This window comes from Gracilinanus agilis, chromosome 2 (assembly GCF_016433145.1).
Source record: "Gracilinanus agilis isolate LMUSP501 chromosome 2, AgileGrace, whole genome shotgun sequence".
Lineage (NCBI taxonomy): Eukaryota > Metazoa > Chordata > Mammalia > Didelphimorphia > Didelphidae > Gracilinanus > Gracilinanus agilis.
The window spans coordinates 107,623,385-107,639,399 of record NC_058131.1 but is presented as its reverse complement, the minus strand read 5'-3'; positions in this window follow the sequence as shown (position 1 = coordinate 107,639,399).

Below are 16,015 nucleotides of genomic sequence, written 5' to 3'. Positions count from 1 at the left end.
AGGAAATATTCCTAATATGAACTCAATTTTCTGGGTCTACTTTCTCTAATAAGTCTTTAGCTTCTTGCATATAAAATTGTTGGTCAGTTTCAAGGAGCACATGAATTAAATAAATAATTCCATTCCAAAAAGTTCAGAACAAACAAAATAAAAAATAAAACCCGAGTTTTCTTCACATGAACACAGGAAAAATGTGATGACGTTACACAGCAAGCAGTACCAAAATAATAAAATGTGGAATACCTAAAGTAATATGAAATAAGAGTCAATTTGCAATGAATTTCACCACTCAGGCGAAATCTAATGATCAATACTGGTTCTGTATGTCTAATGTTGTAAGACCCTTCCTTGGAATCAAGAACTGGTGGACTACTTGTGTGAAATGCTATATGCTATAATAGATAAAATTGCATTATCAGATGGTTTTGCCAAACTATTTTTGTTGCTGTTGTTAAAAGTCCAAGTACTCTGGAAGATAAGGTTATTTATGATAGTATTATGCAGGTCTATTACTTCTTCCTCTAATTAGTTTATATTTATTAGATTTATATTTTCATATACCTTGTTTTATAAAATTTATACATATTTTATAATATATATATATATTATACATATAAAAATTATGTATAAAATAAAGTAAATGAAAATATATGTTTTCTACCCTGATGGAATGTAAGCACTTTGAGAGCAGAATTTATTTCTTTTTTCCTTTTTTTTTGTCTTTGTACCTTTGCACATTGTGTGGTACAAAGTAGGCTTTTAATAAATGTTTCTTCATTGACATTAAAACCACAAAATACCAACTGGATGTGATGGTACATACCTATAATCCTTGCCACAGGGGAGGCTAAGTTAATGGATTGCTTGAGCTTAAGAGTTCCAAGCTACAGTAGGCTAAGCTCATCAGATGTTCACATTAAATCCAGCCCCGTTATGCTGTATCCCCAGAAATTGGGGACCAGGTTATATAAAGACAGGTAAAAATATAACAAGTTAAAACTGTAATACTGATAAGTAATGGGATTAGCCCATGAGTATCCACTGTACTTCTAGCCTTGGAAAAATTAGGGAGACATGATCTCCAAAAAAAATTAATAAAACAGGAATGATAATATAGAGAAGAATAAAGAAAGAAAAAGAAATCTGTTCCTGCTCCTTTTGTTTTCTGAATTCTGACTCTGTTCTCAAGTATTAAGCTATAGTATTCCATAGGGAAAAACATTGCTCCTTCTGCAACTTACATGTGAAGAGGTCAGAAGAATTATCAAGGAAGCTTGACTCATCCTGTCTGTTGATATTGAATATTGGCTCTTTCTACATATGAACTTCATTAACAGCTTCCCAGTGACCTCTCACTTCACTGCTTGATGCCTATATTCCCTGCCAACAGAAACACCTGACAGAGTTTAAAGGACAAATACCAGGGTCCAAAATATTGAGATTCTTCTCTCTCTCTTACTCTCTTAGACAGTGACATTCTGAAATCTCCAGCTATGTGCCATGTATTTTCACTTTATTGCTTCTTGAGGGAATTCTGCCTTTCAGTTCTAGAAACAATGGCAGCTGTTGTTAAAACTCTAAAGAAAATGAAACCATCTCATCTCTGATTGCATCAGAGAAGACTGAATTCATTTAGAATGAAAGATAACTTTGACTTTAAGGAAGGGGCAGCTCAAACTTCTATTCATTTCTATCATCAAAAAAAATAACAAACTGATATTTTGCAGAGTGAGAATATAATGAACTCTGGGGTGGTAGAAGGGTAGCAGCCATATGTCAGTGGACTGCGTAACCATTTGACTCCAGTCAAGCTTAAAAGGGTATCAACTCCCAAAGTGGAGAAAAGCATGTGTACCCAGGTGCAGGCCAGAAAGAAGTGAAGGACTGACACACATGCTGCCTTGGGTCAACATTACAAATATTGCTATTTGTTATACAATGCAGAGATTTCAGCTAAATTGAACTATGAACCAAGAACTGAAGCCAATTCAAATACTAATAATTTTCCTGAACCATGAACCAAAAAAGAAATCTTTGAGGGAAGATAAAAAATCTTCATAGACAAGAACCAAAGCTCAAAATGTTGAAACCCACTGAAGTGATATAAAAAAGTGAACATCATTATTCTCCAAACTAAACCATAGGTTAGCCAATATCTGGTTTTATTTGCATCCTTCATTTTGACTATTCTGAAATGGTAAATGTAAAGAGGGGAAATCAATCATTATGTATGAATTACTTGGGAAATATGGAGCTGACCTGTGGCAAGTAAATCAGGCAGAATCAAGGAGACCAGGTAGGCAGTTCATCAGTATTACATCCACATCCTCACCATCCACTCACTCCTATCAGAGAGAAAATGAGTTGAAGACAGGGGACTCAGACCTCTAGAGGAAGAAGGATAGATTTAGCAAATGTACAAAAGAGGAGTAATAGGAGAGGTGGCAATTGGGTGTGTCACACCAGCAGGGTCTCTCAGAATTGAAATTTCCTTGAAAAAGGCTCAGCACACACTAATCAAGACTTCTAGGTATCTTTCTGAAATTCTGCATTTGGTCTGGGATGTTAATTATCACTGGCATGGAGGTTGTTTAACATTTGGAATAGAGATTTCAATTACACAGCTGAATATGCATTCCAGAGTGTCCCTCTACCTGTGCTGGTGAAACTATGGTACTTGTGCAGGAGGGGGCTGCTCCCCTCTCCCTATCCATTCATTCCTGAGGAAATTTCTCTCATAATTCATCTCTCTGCCCAGGAGCCCATTGGAAGCACTTTCTCCCTCTCCTGTCTAGAGTAAGGTGGTGGGCATGAGGGATGCAATTTGGGCATTTGGTCTCTAAATGGTTTGCCATCACTGCCCTACACCAACGCCTCATCACCTTCAAAATTCTCTTATATGCCAATGTTAAGGCATCAAAATACTGACTGCTATGAAGATTTTTGCATACAAAGGAACTTTTCCCCTTCTTTTGACTTCTTTTGGATACAGACCAAGCATTGATAGAGATGAGTCAAAGGACATACACTGTTTAGTATCTTTTTGTGTATGAGATACCAAATTGCTTTCAAGAGTGATTGTACTCATTCACTAGTCTCCCAATAGTTCATCGATGTTCCTGTTTTCCCATAGTCTCTAAAATAATCATTTTCCTTTTTAGTCATCTTTGCCAATTTAGTAGATATGAGATGAAATCACTGAATGACTTTGCTTCATATTTCTCTAATTAGTAGCAACAAGTCACAACCCCTGGGCAAGTCATTTAATTTCTCTTTGCCTTAGTCTTTTCATCTATAAAATGAGGATGATAATAATAATCTGTCCCTCGTGGGGTTATTGTGAGAATCAAATGAGATAACATGTAACATACTTTGCAAACACTAAAACACTATATAAATGCTTGCTACACTCATACAAATTCCATGAACACTTTGTACATGGAGTGCTAAGGAGATATAGCCTAAATGAATGAGATGGGTTTTACCGAAGTTTTTGAAGCAAGTGAGGGACATAGGAAAGGGAAAGGGGAAGTACAGTGTGGTAAGAGAATTGACACTTGAAAAGGTATAGCGTCCTCTCTCTGATCTAAAGCATATAACTCTAAGAAATAAAAGTTTCTTGAGAAATAACATTTCCTATTAAATTGTATTTCCTTTCTCTGAAAAACCAACCTCACTTACTCCTGCCATTCATGGAATCTATCTCACAAACCCATTTCACAAAACTACTGTGAAGTAGTAGGAGTACCAACCATTATTTACTTTGTCTCAAATAACTGCCAGAATAAACTGTTAATTGTTCCTCTAGTCTGAAAAGTCCCTTTAGACTTTGTAAGAAGAGGTAATTAAAAAGAATCCCAGCAGATGGCCATTGATCTTTCACTCTGGATTGCAGTCATTCTGTAAGAAATCGAAGTAGACATGTGTTACCAATTGCATGTAAGAAATATGTTTGCAGGCTCTATTTAATTTCCACTGGTGTTCCTGGAGGCATCAGCAGACTTTCTGTATTTCCATATCAAGGATACATGATTTCATTAATGAACAATATCCAAATTGTTAAGTGGACCAGAGGGATTTGGGAGAACTGTTGATCATTAACCTGGTATTGAGGTTTCTGCATACCCAAATATGTTGGGATGCCAGCTCTCCTGAGATGCTTTGGCCTTGGTCTTAGTATCTCCAAAGGATATTGGTTAGGGATAGGGTCTCTGATTTCATTGGAATTAATTGGCTTTCAGATGGGAAAACTTTCTCTACCCATGCAAATCAGCACCTTCTCCAAAACTTGTCTCCTAAAGCACTAAAGAGGCTACAAGAATTGCTTGAGGACACAGAGCAAAATGTAACAGAAGCAGGACTTGAATTCAGGATTATTTACCATGTTATACTGTTTCCCTTTAGGAATTATTGTGGCCAAAAACATTCATCATCCTATACCAACCTGGTGATAAACTCCTTTCAAATGAGCTAGGTACCTCTCAGATAAAAGACATTCTTTCTTTCTTTTTTTTAAAAGATCTTTATTTTATTAATTAATTTGGAATATTTTTCCATGATTATAGGATTTATGCTCTATCATTCCCCTCCTCCCACCCCATCCCATAGCCAACACACAATTCCACTGGGTTTTACATGTGTCATTGATCAAGACCTATTTCCATATTATTGATATTTGCACTAGGGTGATAGTTTAGAGTCTACATCCCCAATCATATTCCCATGAATCCATGTGATCAGGCAGTTGTTTTTCTTCTGTGTTTCTAATCCCACAGTTCTTTCTCTGGATGTAATAGTGTTCTTTCTCATAAGCCCCTAAGAGTTGTCCTGGATCATTGCATTGTTGCTAGTAAAGAAGTCCACTACATTCGATTTTACCACAGTGTATCAGTCTCTATGTACAATGTTCTCCTGGTTCTGCTCCTTTCACTCTGCATCAATTCCTGGAGGTCTTTCCAGTTCACTATTTACCATGTTATATACTGTTTCCCTTTAGGAATTATGAAATTCCTCCATTTCATTATTCCTTTGGGCACAATAGTATTCCATCACCAGCATATAACACAATTTGCTCAGCTATTCCCCGATTGAAGGGCAGCCCCTTGTTTTCCAGTTTTTTACCACCACAAAAAGTGTGGCTATAAATATTTTTGTACAAGTCTTTTTCCTTATGATCTCTTTGGGGTATAAAAAGGCACTCTTTCAAATGATTTCTAGGGCAAAACTGGAAGACTTTCAGTGTCATAGGGTCTGTGCTTTAATGGCATAGCCTTTGGGAAGTCAAGGTTACCTCCACACCACAATGACTTACTAAAGAAGAACATTAAGGAAGAACATTCTTTTTGATTAATTAATTTTAACGAGGAATATTTAAACATTTTGACTGCCATGAGACAGCTTTACATACTATATAGAACCCTAAACAGTTTCAAGACTGAAAGACCTGATTTCAAAAATCTGTCTCCCTCAGCCCATTTCCTCATTTGTAAAATGGAGACAAAAGAATAGCACCTAGGTTATAGGGTTGTTATGAGGATCAAATATGTAAGGCACCTTTCAAACCTTAAAGCACTATATAATGCTAGCTATTATTAGCATTTATTATGGGGTCCCTTCTTATTTTCTTCACATGCCTATAATTTTCATGTGTCTTAGATTCGAGGGATTCTCTCTCTCTCTCTCTCTCTCTCTCTCTCTCTCTCTCTCTCTCTCTCTCTCTCTCTCTGTCTCTCTCTCTCTCTCTCTCTGTCTCTCTGTCTATCTTTGGCTCTGGCTGTGGCTCTCAGTCTCTGGCTCTGTCTCTATCTCTTTGTCTCTGCCTCTGTCTATCTCTGTCTGTCTCTGTCTCTTTCTCTCTTTCTCTGTCTCCCTCTCTCTCTCTCTCTTTCTATCTTTCTCTATATATATCTCTATATCTCTGTCTGTCTGTCTGTCTCTGTCTGCCTTTCTTTTTCTCTCTGTCTCTCACTTCCTGTCTGCTGTCTCTGTCTCTGATTCTGTCTCTCTCTTTCCCTCTCTTTCTATCTCTCTCTCTATCTCTGTATCTCTGTCTGTCTCTGTCTATCTCTGTCTGTCTCTTATCTCTGTCTGTATCAATTATCTCTCTCACTCTCTCTGTATCTCTCTGAATCTCTCTATCTCTCTGTATCTCTCTCTTTCCCTCTTTTTCTATCTCTCTGTATCTCTGCCCATCTGTCTGTCTCTATCTTTCTATCTCTCTGTCTGTCTCTGTATCTCTGTCTGTAATAATCATCTCACACTCTCTGTATCTTTCTTTCTGTATGTCTGTCTGTCTGTCTCTCTGTCTGTCTCTCCCTCTCTTTCTCTCTTTTTCTCTCTCTTCCCTCCCCCTTCTCTGAGTTTATTTCATTAGATGGAGATTGGGAAATGTTACCATGGAAATAGTTTTGGCATTTTTTTTTGTATAGTACACTTTTATTCTGAAATTGATGGCTGCTATGATAAATCACCTGGGCAACACTGCCAGATAATTTCTTTTTTTCTCATTTAGACGTATTGAAGGGCTTTATTTAATTCTATGCCTCTTGAGCTTCTTAACCTCACCCTTCAACTAACACTGTAAATGCGCCAGAATGATGTTTGAGCCATTGGAACAGAAATGATTTAAATTGCCCCTAGTTGCCTACTATTTGGCAATATTAGCATGGTCAAGATATTTTTTTTGCCTGAAATTAATAAAATGGTATTTTTGTGGGAGAGAGAAGATAACAATAGATGAAAATATTTTACCTTTTCCATCCTTTGGATTCATTTGTTTTTTAAAAATAAAAGAGGCTGTCACAATTGGCAAAACTTCCATATTTCTAAAGCTACATTTTTTTAAATCCACATGCTAGTAATGTTGTAGATGAGAACCAATTTAACACCTTTCTTCACAGAAGTCCAAAGTATTCTTAAGGCATGATTTCTTCAAGCTTTTTAGGATTTTAGTGAGGCAGGAAGACAGCAAGGTATTACTATCTCGACTTAAGTTCAAAAAAAGAAAGATCTGAGAGAGCTTAAGTGCTTTGTAGCCATCTTCCATGATGTGAACAGGTACCTCTAACTAAAAGTCAGGCCCTAGAATCCTCAGGGTCAGATTTATCTCATCATCTCTTAGTATTAAAGGCTAGCTTAAAAGGATTGTATATGGGAAAAATGAATAAGTTTTCTTTTTAATCTAATAAATAAGGCCTCACTAATTTGGACTAATTGAAAAGGTCAGTCCAGATGGACAAAAAGTAGAATGGTTAATTATTTTAAAAGAAATTCTTTTTAAATTTTATAAGTTTATATAATAGGCTTGTCCTGAGCTTTGAAAAAAGCTCAAAATATAGAAAAAAATTTTCTAATGACTCTAATGATTCAAGCTATTCATTAGTGGCATAGGCTGACTGAGAAGGTAGTGAATTCCTTTCACTTCTCCATGCAGATGACAGATGTCCATTCGTCAGGGACTTTGTAAAATAGGCCTAATTACCTAAGTAGGGTTGGCTTAATGACCTAAAAGGACCTTTCCAATTCTTAAGAGTCATTCAATCTATTATATATGTGAAAAGATACCCTAGAACTTGACAAATATTTATAATAGTCAGACATTCCTGATCACTTTAATTCCAAGAAGAAAAAGAGGAGAGGGGAAAGAAGGAAAGGAGGAAGGGAAGGAGGGAGGGAGGAAGGAAGGAAGGAAGGAAATATAGAAGGAAGGAAAGATGGATGGAAAGAAGAAAGGATGGAAGGAAAGAAGGAAGGAAGGAAAGAATAAAGGAGGGAGGGAAGGAGAAGGAAGGAGGGAAGGAAGGAAGGAAGGAAGGAAAGAACAGAGGGAGGGAAAGAGGGAGGGAAAGAAGGAGGGAAGGAGGGAGGGAGGAAAGGAGAAAATATGCTTCAGTCTGCACTCTGAGTCCATCAGTTCTCTACCTGGAGGAGAATAGCATGTTTCATCATAAGTCCTTCAGAATTTTGGTGGATCATTGTGTTGCTCAGACTTCCTATGTCTTTTAAAGTTGATTATCTTTCTAATATTGATGTTACTGTATAGATTATTCTTCTTCACTTTTCATCAGTTCATACAAGTCTTCCCATGTTTCTTTGAAACCATTGTGTTCATCATTTATTAGAGCACCATAGTATTCCATCACATTCATATACCATAACTTGTTCAGCCATTTCCCAATTGATTAACATNGAAGGAAGGAGGGAGGGAAAGAGGGAATAATTTTCCCCATAGGATTATCAAAGTCAGTCTCTGATATATATTTATATATAGTCAATCTACAAGACTTGAAAAGCAGCATTGTATAATGGGCAAGTGACTGGCTTTAGAGTCAGAAAACATGGTTTCATTTCCTACATCTGATATATTGTACCTATGTGACCATGGACAAGTCACTGAGTGCCACCCCCAGGCAAACTTTTTAAAACTATAAATTGTAGCCACAGGATCATAAATTTAGAGATGAAAGAGATATTAAAGGTCATCCAATCTATCTTCCTTATTTTACAGAAGAAAAAACTGAATCCAAGATAACTCAGTCTTCTGCTTGAAAATCTAATGATTTCCCCTCTATACTTGTAAATTTGTTCATCAGAACTGATGGGTAGTTTTTCTAATGTGGGAGTTCTCTACATTCTTAAACATGAAGACCAAAATCAACCAAACAGAAATCCCTACAAAGCTATACTGCACTGAGACCCTGAACATATCACTTTTTATATAGTATTACAGCAGCAGCCCCCAGAAAATAATTCACTACAAAGAAGTAGTTCCACATTCACTTCACACTAGTTGTGTAGATCTAAGAAGATGGCTTATATACACCATTAAACCTACATGCCATTGCAAGCATTAAGAAAAAAATGTTTAAAAGAGGTGGGGAGATGAAATTGATTCATTCATTGTTAATTTGTTCTGGCAAGTTTTCTACATTGATTTAAGGGAAAATTATATATAAAATATACATAAATGCATACATGTGTTTATAAAATGCATGTGAATATGCATGTGTATACATAAATATCCCACATATAGAATATATATTAATGTTCATGTGGTTGTATTCTATATGTATATACATATGGAACATATGAGTATACACATATGTATGTGAGAGAAACAGGGGAGGGGAAAGACAGACAGATAGAGACAGAGACAGAGAGACAGAAAGTCAGGGATTTAGACAGACAGAGATGAGCACAGGCTAGTTCTCAATGATTGGCCTGCTTAGAATTTCAACTACCACATTTGACCCATCTCTACTTTATTCCTTCTTTTAAAAATAATTTTAATTTATTTTCCAACTCAAGGTTGTAGCTTGGAGGAAAAAAAACTGCCCATTGGGCATGGGAAAGAAGGCATGGCTCTGACTTGAACTATCTTCTCCCTTGGGAGCTAAAAGAATATTACTTGAGATAAAAGAAATTAGATTTCTGTTGTACATCGAAAAAGTGGTGAGAGTATGGAAGATGGTAGGAAATAACCCAACAAAGCCTGTATCACATAGCTTCCTCATCTACAGGTCATAATATCATGAACTCGGGAAAACTTAGGTTCAAAGTCCTACCCCTGACATATATTTGTTGTGTGACTTGTCAGAGTCTCTTAACCTCTCCATGATCTGGGCAGCTAGCTAAGACTTTATGTTGTAGAATAGAGGCACATCTACACTGTCAATCGAATTTTTCCATACTGATGAAATCATGAGCCTGAAATTGGAGAAAAATAAAAGGAAGTGGAGTAGATAGATACAAGACTAGGATTTTTGTTAACAAGTAGGATTGGGGATTGTAATGATTCTAATATGTCAAAAATAACCTTGACATGACTTAGGTATGAAAGAAAACTTGCCAAATAAAATAAGTGAACCTGAAACCAGTGCAGTTTTCATACAAGGATTCCATACATTAATATGTTTCCCATCCAGAGGCTCAGAGTAATTCTGAATATATATGAGCAAAATCCTAATATATGAACTAAAATTTGTTTCATTCATTCTATTCTTTAAATGGGACATTGATTCATAAGCACAAAAGTAAAAGGTGACAAAGTCACAACTTTGGGACCTATGAGATGTTTAGTGGTTTGGGTGTTATGATGTTCTTCCCCCATCTCACACCTTCAGTATGTCTGAAATGTGGCTTGTCCTTAAACAAAGCCAACCTCTTTGCTGGAAAGGTCAGCTTCTTTATCCTCTCCATTCTGCAACTAGAAAACAATTTTCCTGCTTGGGATATTAATTTATTGTCATGGTAATTAATATATTGTCATATTCAGTATATCGACTTCACAACTAGATCAAGGAAGCAAAAAAAAAAAGTTTAGGTTAAGAAAGAAAAGCCTATTTCAAAATTGAGGTATGAGTATAATTGTACCAACAGCTTCAAAATTCTAGGAAATGTGAATAAATTAAACATCCATAAATTTCATTAAAACTGAAGAAATGAGTTACCATTTTTATTAACATGAGAAATTAGGGCCCTTAAAAAAGGACATAATGAAAAAAATATGACGAATGGATAAATGAAGCAATATAAGCACTGGCTTCCTATTATATAAACCTTCCTTTCAACCCACCTTTAGTTCCTTCAACTATTCCTCATATGAGCCTGGATTGGCTCTTTCCTTTCAAGTTTCTTCAAAATTTAGATTATATTGAAATCTCATATCTTTCTTCATCATTTCAGTTTTTTTTAATTAGCAATTTCAATTTTCCCTCCTTCATATATCCCTAAAGGAAAGAAAAGCCAAGCTTTTAACAAATCTGAGGTAAAAAATAAAATCTTAGCTTTGGCAATTTCTAAAAATATGGGTTCATTTTGAATGTTGTGTCCATCATCTCTTTATCAAAAAGTGAATATAAGTTTCTTCATCAATCTTCTGAAATTGGGGATGTTCCTTGCATAGATCAGTTGTCAAGTTTTTCAAAATTGTCTTTACAATGTTGTTGTTACACAGAATGCTCTCTTGGTTTGACTCACTTCACTCTGAAATGCTTCATAAAAGATCTTGCCAGGTTTTTCTAAAATAGTCTCTTTCATCTTTTCTTAAGATCAAAACATTCCTTTACATTCATACGTAATACTTTGTTCAACCATTTCCCAATTTGGGGGTGCCCCCTTCTAGTTCTTTGCTACAACACAAAAACTAACATCAATATTTTTGTAGTTATGGATTCTTTTCCTCTTTGACCTTTTTGGGGTACATACCTGGTTTTTGGTGTTTTTTCTAGGTCAAAAGAATATATTTTGTCACAGTTAAGTGACTATGAAGGCATAATTCCATATTATTTTCCAGAATAACTTGAGCAATTCACAGTTCCATCATGATTATGTTAATGTATCCCTTTCATTGGTATACTGTTTCTCATCTCTTCAAATGAGCATGAATGTAATTATTAGATTACAGGGTGAATCCCACCTTTTCTCCCCAATGGAATGTAAGATCTAATAAAAAAAAAAAAGGGTGATTTCCATGTTGACACCCTCAGGATCTAGCACAATGCAAAACAAATGCTTGATAGATGGGATTGGATCAGAATCTGTGTAATATTGTGCCCACTGTCTAAATAGAAACTGAACTACATTACCCAGCATCCCTTTAAGTTACATCCTCTCTTGGCATCCTTATGTTTTAGGAAATAAATTTGCTGGAAACCCTGCCCTTGGGGACTCTCTGCTCTGATGGCTCTGGGCTCTCTCCTAGGAAGTTCCTTTTCTCTTTTACTGAGGCTATTTTTTCTTTTGCTTATTATTATTAATATTAAATCTTATCAAAATAATATTTGGAGTATTTTTGATATTAATTTTTAATCCTATACCACATAAGCCAAAGTAGGCCCAGAGAACCACACAGTTACAGGAGGAAGGATGTGTAACCAGCAAATAGTTGATGTCAAAAAGGCTTGACACAGAATTGAATGTAAGGAATAAGGAAGGCAGCAGTCGATTTCATTTGGGGAATTGTTCAGTGCTTTCAATGATTCTAAACTGTTCCAGTATACTCATATTTTAATTTGCAGTAATTGAAAAATTACATCTTTCACTGAAGTATTAATCTAATCTAGTTGTGGGGCTAACGTTCCCTGGGTTTTGAAAGCTACAAAGCATAGTGCAGAATATATATTGTTATTGCTTGGTTGTTCAGTCATGACAGACTCTTTTTAGCCCCACAGACAACATCTGTGGGGTTTTCTTGGCAACGATAATGGAGTGGTTTGCGATTTAAAATTAAAGGTTTAAAATAAAAATTAAAAAAAAATGTTTACTGACCGATTAAATGACTGACTATGCAGATGAAGTGCTATGTGACCTGGTTCCCACAGACTGATATTCTGGGTTTTTTTTTTAGGCATGTCATTTCTCAAAGAGTAGGTATGAAACCCTAGAATGTTTTCAATCTGCTTGAGTTGAGGACAAATTCAGATCCACAAAATCAAAATTCTGGAAGTGGTTAATAATCCAGAACGAAGGAGTTAAGAGTGTTTATACATTCTGTTCTGGTGGAGACATATCTGGTTTATCATGTTTGGTCCTGAACACTGTCTTGTAAAATGACTCAAACAAGTGAGGATCACCATAGCATAAAGACCAGAACAGTCAATGCACTGGAGATTGCCATATGAGTCTCTATACCTGTGCATTTAGAGCTCTGAAAAAAAGAAGGCTTAAAAGAGGCATGATAACCATCATCACATCTATGAAAGTCTGCCATTTGCAAGGAATATTAGAGAATTTATAGAAGGAGTAATTGATAGATGTTGTGGGGAGGCTAGTTTCAGAGATAGATAGACAGATGATAGATAGATAAATAGATAGACATGATAGATAGATAGATAGATAGATAGATAGATAGATAGATAGATAGATAGACAGATAGACAGATAGATATAGATATAAAAATATATAAATCTTCCTGAATAAAAAGCAATGTAAAAAATAAAATGAGCTACTTCAGGAAATGATGGTCTCTACATAAATAATGAATAACCAATCAATTAAAATAACAAGCATTCATTAAGTTTTCTTCTCTGTTCTAGAATTGTACCAAGAACTGGAGATACGAAGACTATGATGAAGCAACCAACCCCTGATGTTATGGAAATCTCATTTGATGAGGAGACACTTCATGTATATATCAGGTAATAAATACAAGATCGTTTTAAGGAAATGGAAAGGCACTAGAAGCTGCAGAGATCAATAAAGGCTTCATATAGAAGATGGCCCTTGAATTCAGCACTAAAGGAAAAATGGGGTTCTCTAAGAGATAATGATGAGGAGAAAGTACATTCCAGAGTTCTGAGAAAGCCAATACAGAGAAATGGGAAAAGATGAGAGTGTTTTGTTAGTAAAAGCAAAAAGACCCAATGTGAGTATCTTCCCCTTACCCCAGCTTTCTTTTATATATTATTTGCTCCTTTTAGAATGTAGGCTCCTCATGATGAACTGCTTGACTTCCATAAGAACTGGAAAGACCTACAAGAACTGATGTGAAATGAAATAAGCAGAACCAGGAGAACCTTATATGCAGTAACTGAAACACTGTGGGGCATTCAAATGTAGATTTGGGGTTTGAGTTTTAAAAGATTACCCTATTATAAAAATGAATAATATTGAAATAGAATTTGAATGATAATGTATGTGTAACCCATTGCTTGTCAATGCCAGGAGCGGGGTGAGGGAAAGGAGACAACAAGAATCATGGGGAATTTTTTAAAAATAAAATTTAAAAAAACTAATTAAAGAAAAGAATGTAAGCTTCTTGAGGAGAGGGGATATCATATTTTCTTATGGATTCTTTTAATCCTCATAATTTAGCACAGTTCTTGGTACCCCATAAGTACTTAAATGCTTAGTAACTTAATCTGAAGACAAGTTTGGCTGTATCAAAGAATATATCAAGGAGAATAGTATATAAGTAGTAGTAATATATAAGAATGGAAAGGGAGTTTGGAGCCAGATTGGAAAAGGATTTAAATACCAAATACAGTTTTTACTTTATACTAGAAACAACAGGAAGCCACTTATTGAAAAGGGAAATGCTGTGCTTTCCTTCAGGACAGGCAACTATATATATAAGATAGATTGGGGAAGGGAGTGATTTGAGAAATGCTCACAAAGTAGGAGGCTATTGTAATGGTACAGGGAAAGAATGCTGATGTTCTCTTATGGGTAGGGAAGAGAGGGGTTAAATATATAGATATGAGGTGAGCTAGAAGACTTCTGAGGACTCTGAGACAAGGACATTCAAAAGATTTTTGATGGCAAAAAGTGTGTCATAAACTATCTAATGTTATACAGCTGGGTGTTTATGTGAATGAATGTTTTCTATTTCTTTGTCGGATTCCTAATAGCTCCTTTCTACTTTGCCTATCACAGAAGATTTTGGCAGGTAAGCCAAAATTATCTTCTGTCTTTGTTTGCCAAAGCTGTCAGCACTGAGATAAGACAACCAAATGTCCTATGAAGTCATGGTTCAATTATGTAGCCAGAATGAACAAGAAACAACTCTTTCTAGCTCTCCATTTGCTTTTCTAAGGAAAGCCTTCAAATTATCCTTTTGGCCCTTAATTCTACAATTTGTCTGGATTCTTTTATAACTCTGTCAAAATGGCTAGTGTTTATTTCCTCTGGCAGTACACTTATTTATTGGTTACTGAGGGAAAATGCTAATACATTGATAGTACTGATAATAAGTTAATATAAAATGATAGTCCAAAAATTATGTCATGTTTTCTCCTCTGTAGCTCCCTTTTCTGACACTCCATCACCATCAAAGTGAAAATGGAATTTGACCATTCAGAACTACAGCATGTAAGGTAAGGCTTCTTTATGATGAAAATGTGAGTTGATGGATGGACACCTGAATCGTATCTTGTATTACAGAGAAAAAAATGGAAGTCTTCTATAGAAGACTGGATAAATCTTTTGTGAAGCAAAGTCTGCATCAGAGTTACAAGAGACATAGCAGTATAAAATGGTGTAGGGACATCATTATCTTCATAGAGGAAAGGAACACTACACATTGAGAAAGCCATAGATAACTCTAAATATTGCACTCATTCTTATGATTTGTTGGATCCCTATTCTTATTTTTTTCATTCATTTGCAAGATCTTGAAGAATAATAAGAACTGCCTTTTCCATTTCTTTATCTATATGGATATGGATTAACCTACACGGGTTGATATGCTATTGAATGGCCACCATAGTTGTTTGATAGAAGAATGATATACAGAGGTTAGGTCAAATGAAATAAAACATTTTAAGTGATTTGCAGCAAGGTGTCACTATATAAATGAAAGACATTTAATATTAGAAGGCTCCAAGGATGAGCGCAAAATTCTAAGGTAGAAAAATATTGTTTCAAAAATGTTTTTGAACATTCTAAAATAAGGTCTTCGAAGGTAGGGACCATTTTGGTTTGGTCTTTTTATCTCTAGTGCCTAACGCAGTTTGGTCCATAGTAGAAAATAAGTGTTTAGTGAAATGAATTGAATATCCTTTATTACAGTGGGTAATGCCATGAGTTTAGGAACAAGTAAATAGTAAACTCCTTAAGGGATTATATAAAAGTAATTATTCTTCTGTAGTATCATAGCAGCCTTCATCATCAAATATTTATAGAGCATCTATCTATGTGGCATGGAAAGACGCATAATGTTTAATGACTTCTAACAGATATGTACCAGTTATGGGAAAGCATATTTTGAAAAGAAAAAAAGAACACTGTGAGATTAAATAATTTATTACCATTGCTAAGATGAACACATATACTTGATACTCAATTTTATGCAGAACTTTAAAAAAATAGTTTTAATACAGTATAAAATTCACACAAGTGTTTTGTCAAAAGACTAGTGTCCCTTGAATAGCTACTGCAGGGTCTACTGCAGGCACAAAAACTTGTTTTAAATGTTTTTTAATTGTATAGGAATACAACAATTTAAGTTTATAGATGAAAACTGTGAAAATGTAAAGGTAGCAAGCAGATTTTTAATGGAGAGTAATGATTTTAAAAT